Consider the following 6503-nt stretch of genomic DNA (forward strand, 5'->3'; position numbering starts at 1 on the left):
AATCAAATTGCTGGTGTTAAAACATCCAACTTTCACTCCTCCCCTTGACAGTTTAGCAGAGCACAGCAGACAGTCTGTTTGTTTGGTGTCCTCCGTGCCGATCTTAAAATATCTCCAAACTGCCGACATGTTACTTCTTCTTCTACCGTCATCGTTTTTCTGTTATTCGGGGGTGTGGTCGGAAAGAACTTATCAGTGCATTAGCGCCACCGCCTGGTATGGATTGTTGTTTACCCTTTGTGCTGCAGCGCAGCACAGGAGGGGACAAAAGCGGTATCGGTTAAGAGTGTCGGCCGGTTTTTATGAGTACGAGTATGAGTACTTGATGCTGGACACCCTTACTCTTAACACACCACACATGGCAGTGATATCATAAAATTATCTTTAGAGCCATCACTGTAAACGGAGCATTCTTAAGACTGTTGAAGGGCAAAATCAGGGTAAAAAACAAGGCAATGTGAACCTTCTCTCATTTTAGAACACAAATCACGTGACTATGTCCGTTTGACCCTGATGCAGTACAAACTCTCGTCCAATGATTTAAATGGAGCTACATCAATTAAACTATGTTTAAAGTCAAATAAATTCAGGAAAACAGCATCAAACACCTCCGGTAGGCCAAAAAAACATTGGGCTACATTACATCTCATAACAGTGACTCAGGATACAGACACCATTCCCTGCAAGGATGATGGAAGGCGTATTTTTTGTACTATTCCCAAGCTAAGATGCTAGCCTAACAGCTGGATTCCAAGGGTTTTAACCACTTGAGCCCCATGCCCCATGCAAAACAGCTTTTTCTGTTTTCTTTTTATTTTAACTTATTTTAACTTAAGATCTGTCAGTTGAACGTGGACATGTTTGGTATCAATAGAAACCCAAGGATCTTGGCTAAAAGCTAGTGGAAACTATTTTTTGCATTCACCAAACACAGTTCAAACGTCAAGCAGTTGAATCAGAAAGTAAACAAACTGTACAAAATGGCGTCATAACAAATCTGTAAAGGAAAAAAAAATTGACATTTTTTAAAGCAAGTCAAAGCAGATACCTAAATATGTTGTAAAGTGTGTTGAAAGTAGTTTTTTTCACTTGATTTTGACGAATATGGTCCAACTGAAGTCAAATATAATTTCTCATTATTTTATATAATATATATGGTGACAAATAGATGTTTGGATATTTTTTCAAAAGAACAAACATTTAATAGGAAGTCTTTTAAGGAAGGTAAGAAAAAATAAATAACTTTTGGAAGTAATTTTTTAAATTTAATTTCTTAACATTTATTAATGGTACCGTCATGTGCAGAATGACAAAATGCAAACATATTTTTTTTACTAAAACCTCTGCAACTTTGCTCAATTTAATTTTAACAGCATGAATCTTTGCACAGGTAATTCCCCAAGAGGATTTATGGTTTCCAAGAGTTTTTAGCCTACTTCATCATAGTTTTAAATAGGTTATTTACTGTCTAATGAAAAACATATTCAGGTGAGAGTAAAATATATATATATACTGTATATATATTATGTTCCATCCTCAATATCTCTAAAACCACAGCAACTGTTTTAATACTTACATTTCTGATGAAATCTCCCAAGTATTAGCTTTATTTTGACACCAAGATTATTTAGTTTGTAAATGCTGAGATGCACTCAATTACATTTCGACATGGTATTTTGAGCAATAACTTCAAGAAAAGCCCTTGGGGCTTAAGAGGTTAAGGATGCAGTGTTCACCCCGGATAAACAACATTTCTGCATTTAAGAACTCACCGCTCACTTTATTGCATTTTATGCTGAAGTCTTTACAGGTGATGTAGAATTTGTAGCAGAGTGGTTCTACATGTCAAGTTAAAAGGTTCTGTTAAATCACTCAGAAAACAATACAGCAATGTACTTTTAGCAACTTTTACTCGTAGTTGAGTAAGATTTACTCAAGTATCAGAGTTGAATACTTTGTCCACCACTGCATATAATACACACTGTGTCAACACTGGCTTGAATCTACAGTAGCTGTGGCAATTTTTGAGCTGATTCATACAAAAGAGCACCGACCTTCAGGAATTAATCAGGCCTTGGACTTGTGTGGTGTATCCCTAACCCCGGGTGCTCTGGGTGTTTTGGTGACTCTAACCTGAATCCGATTGCGGGGGAACCCTGCACTTTCTTTTTTCACAATAATGAAACAAAAATGATTTCTCAGAATGACTGGAATTATTTGAATTATTTTTTTTATAACTGCAAGGATGGTTGTAAACACATTTTATTATTTTAGTTTCATACAAGTTGTTGGGATGTTTTTTTAAAGATTTTATTTTCAGTTTTTAGTTCAGCTTCAAATAACTGTATTTTTATATGTCTGTTTTTAAATATCAAATTTTACACAGTTTGTAGTTAGGACAAACAGATGCTTTCAAGATTATATTGAGACATTATTTAGAAAGAATAGAACTGTAAAAACAGTGTTTTTCAGTGCATTTGGCCTCACTAAACGTGATAAAAGCTCTATTAGAAAACAGCAGAACTCTTTAAGGGTCTTAACTTCTGAAGGAGGACCAATTCTTCCCATAAGCATTTGGGTGAAATGCGACACAGCTTCAGCACTCCTTTGGGTGACCTGGGAGCTGTTCACATTGATTAGTAATAGTCCTTCTTATTTTCCTGAGAGGCTTTTTGCTCCAGAGGGAGGTGGCCGTTACACCACAGCTGGCCGCGGGGACCGTTCAAGGGCAATCACAGCGAAAAAAATCCAAGGATAAACACTTAGGTGATAATGCCCTCGCTGAGATTGGTAATGACGGGTATAAAGCAAGAACGTCTGAAGAAAGAGCTCATTTCGGTGGAATAATGTGAAAATGTCACAGGACGTAGCGGTGGTGAAGCTCTTTCTTAAGAGCTTTCACAACAAACCCTTGTTTTCAAACCATCGTAGCGCTGTTACTCATGAAGTGCTGAAAGTGTTCATTTAGGACTGCTTTAATAGCGGGTATTCATACTAAAAAACCCCGAACACCTTTCAGTGTACGATAAACAAGGTTTTGCTATACTGGATATTTTAGCTGGCTCACCTTTAGTGTATTACACATAAAAGCTATTTTGACCAAACACTGATTTACAATGCTCACTGACTATCATGGAAAACATCTTTAACAGAAAATATTAATTGCAATTCAGTCAAATTTATTGTAATATTTCCTTTATTTTCAACAATGCTGCAACTTTCTTTTTTTTGCTGCCACCGTTTATAGCTGTTCTAACGTGATACTTGAGCTCATACTCAGCATAAAATCATTTGTGTTTATGGCTGACCCATTTTGAAAAATTGTATGTATTCAGTAGCAGCTTGGCCTGCGGCTGAGTACCGTCAAAGTTAGAAATTAATAATTTTCTCGTTGCTTTTAATCATGGAAACTTAATGTGATTGTTTTTTTGTTTAAAATTAAGTACAGCTAACCCTTGCAACCCTGTATTGTTATTTTTTTATGTATTTGAAGACTGTTTTTAACCATCTTCATTTGCATTATGGTTGGTTTCCTTGAGAATAATCTTCTGTGACAAATTATGGCTGAAACTTCCTCGCAATAATAACATAATTAGAAAACAATGGAGCCAGTGACAGTTTGTTTGTGAGGCAAGAAGCATCATAAAGAATATTGATAACTTATTTCCTTTATGCCCCCTCCATTGTTTTAAACATGTATTCTCAGGCTGTATGTTCTGTATACACGTGTGAGTCTCCTTACAGCACACAGCAGATACTCTTTAAAAATTTTAACCATCAAAATTAATAAATTAGTGTCAGAATAATAGAGAAATCTATTTCACATGAAAATAGATGGATTACAGACAGATGTTCTGGTGTGTTTTTGAGCCCCGTGAACTTTTTAAAGACTCAAAGTTAGTTTTCTGTTTGTAGTTTGTTTAGAAATAAAACTCTACCAAAAATATTTAGATGTTTATTGGACTTCATGGGAAACTTGTATCTTTTTCAATGTTGCATGTCAAATATTGCCTCAGATAGGATTTGCACCATGTGGTAAAATTATCATCAATTTATTAAAAACATGTCAAAGAAATCTAAAACTCTTCAGAATAAATATAAAAAACACACTAATGAGAAACCTTATTTTCAAACTTTTGACATTTTGGACATGTTTTTAGCCACAAATTAGATGCAGTTGTTTTGACCTTGAGAAACAGAATTTATCATCTGAGAGTGATTGAACAATTCTCAGCTAAAATTAAATATCTGAACATAATTGTTGGATCTTCTGCTGATTAGCCTCTTGTGAGTTCGTGACAATTTGTTTTTAATTCATGTTGCGAAATCCCTGCTGAATGTGGCAAACAAGTTATTGCAAGAGAGGATTCATGTAGATTTGGTGAGAACAAATCCATCCATCCATCCATCCATCCATCCATCCATCCATCCATCCATCCATCCATCCATCCATCCATCCATCCATCCATCCATCCATTAGGGGTTTGTGGAGCCATCCAATCCAAAAGGCAGATCCAGACATTAGTCTACCCAGTGACACCCTTTAGACCCTCCTGCTGGATCCCAGGCCAGGGAGCAGTGGGTTCTGGGTTTACCCTGGGCTCTCCTTCCAGTAGGAGGTAGCCTATCATAGAAAACCTCCAGAGGAAATCAAAAAGCAAAAATAAGTAGGTCCTCTGGATGGGTTCTTCTTTAGTGAAACATTTCGTCTCTCCTCCAAGAGACTTCTTCAGTCTGAGTATAAGCACTGCCTCCACATGGTGGACAAACAGGTTGGTCACATGCAAAAGAGGGCCATTGACTAACAATAGGCTTGATTGGCTCTATTGGCTTCCTCATCACAGAGCACACCTCCCCCACAACTCCTGCAGGCTATCTGTAGCAACAACTAGCAAACAAATACCTGGTGAAACCTTTGCCTGGTTGTAGACAGTAGTCATGCGTTTTGGTACAGTTGTAAAGGGTTGAGCAAAGATCATTATCAGATCTATCGTTTTGTCTTATTTAATAAAACTTCAACCCAACTCCAGTACAAAACCGCTTCCCCCCGGAAGCCCCCCAGGTTTTTCACAGTAGAAGCACAATAATGTCTCCATACGTCAGGCAAATTTACATCGTGCATGAGATCTATCCATGTGCGTCCCTGGAGAGGTGTATGCATTCAGTGATGGCTAAAGCGGGAGAGTTTTTATTTATTTTTTTACGTCAGTCAATAAGAAGCTGCTCATACAATAACATTAGCTTGCTAATGCGAATAGCGGTGCTGTGAGGAAAAGTGTCCCCCGTGAAACAGTTCACTGGTGGGCGCGACAAAATGTTCCAAACATGTTCAGGCTGTTTAAACCAGAATGTTGATATTCAGAAAATTCATAAAAATTAAAGACGGTAATGCCATGTAAAATCAACTTTTTTTAGTTTTATGTCATGTTATAATGTTATCCTCTCATAAAAAACATGCCCAGAGTCTTACTGTGACTCATTCATGCATGTTTGAAAAATCCTGTGCTGTCCTGTTTCTGCCAGGCAGGGGAGCAAAAACAACAGGTTGGGACTAGAACCGCCTTTTTGGACCAGCTCCTCCTCTGGGCTGTGTCTTCAAGCCGAGCTTCCTCATCACAGAGCATGCCTCCCCACCCCCATCCCCCGCACCCAGCCCGAGACTCCTGCAGTTTCTCTGCAGCAACAAAGCAAACAACTGTGAGCTCCCAATACTACTTCTCAGTGCAGCCTTTTTCAGATTCAAAATACCTTTGACAAAGTGTATTTTCAGATGCCAAGTAAACTCAAGTTGGGGTCTCTGCAGAATGTGTTGTCCCGTGGGCAGAGACGGCCCAAATCATCATTGGCCGAGGTTTTAATGTGGGCAGAGACGGCCCTACTCATGATTGGCAGAGGTCTTGATGTGAGCGGAGATGGCCCAAGAGATGTGATTGGTCGGATTGACGGTGGGGTATGAGGCTGGAGGCAGCGGGGAGTAGCTTGGTCAAGTTGGGCAGGAAGTAAGTTTTGTTTTTATTAATTTTAGTCATAACTTGAGAAAGGAAAGTGCTAGCTGCACGAAATTCAAACGTCTTGAAAGGATGTGTAACAATATGGCTTGGTTAAAACATCCCTAACCAGCCTGTAAAAAAATATTGATTTTTAGCGATCTTTTTACAGGCTGGTTAGGGGTGCCAAGCCATTTTGTTACACATCCTTTCACATGTATGACGTTCAAATTTTGTGCAGCTAGCACTTTCCTTTCTCAAGTAATGACTAAAATTAATCTTAAAAAACTTGTTGCTTCCTGCCCGACTTGATCAAGCTACTCCGCGTTGCCTCCATCCTCCTCAAACCCCACCATCAATCTGACCAATCACGTCTCTTGGGCCATCTCCGCCCACATCGAAACTTCTGCCATTCACGAGTAGGGCCGTCTCCGCCCACAGGACAAAACCTACTGCAGAGATCCCTTACTCAGTAAACTACGCCAAGCTTCCGTATTACAGCCCGCACACTAGGAA

Source organism: Austrofundulus limnaeus, unplaced genomic scaffold, assembly GCF_001266775.1.
Source record: "Austrofundulus limnaeus strain Quisiro unplaced genomic scaffold, Austrofundulus_limnaeus-1.0 Scaffold77, whole genome shotgun sequence".
Taxonomy (NCBI): Eukaryota; Metazoa; Chordata; class Actinopteri; order Cyprinodontiformes; family Rivulidae; genus Austrofundulus; species Austrofundulus limnaeus.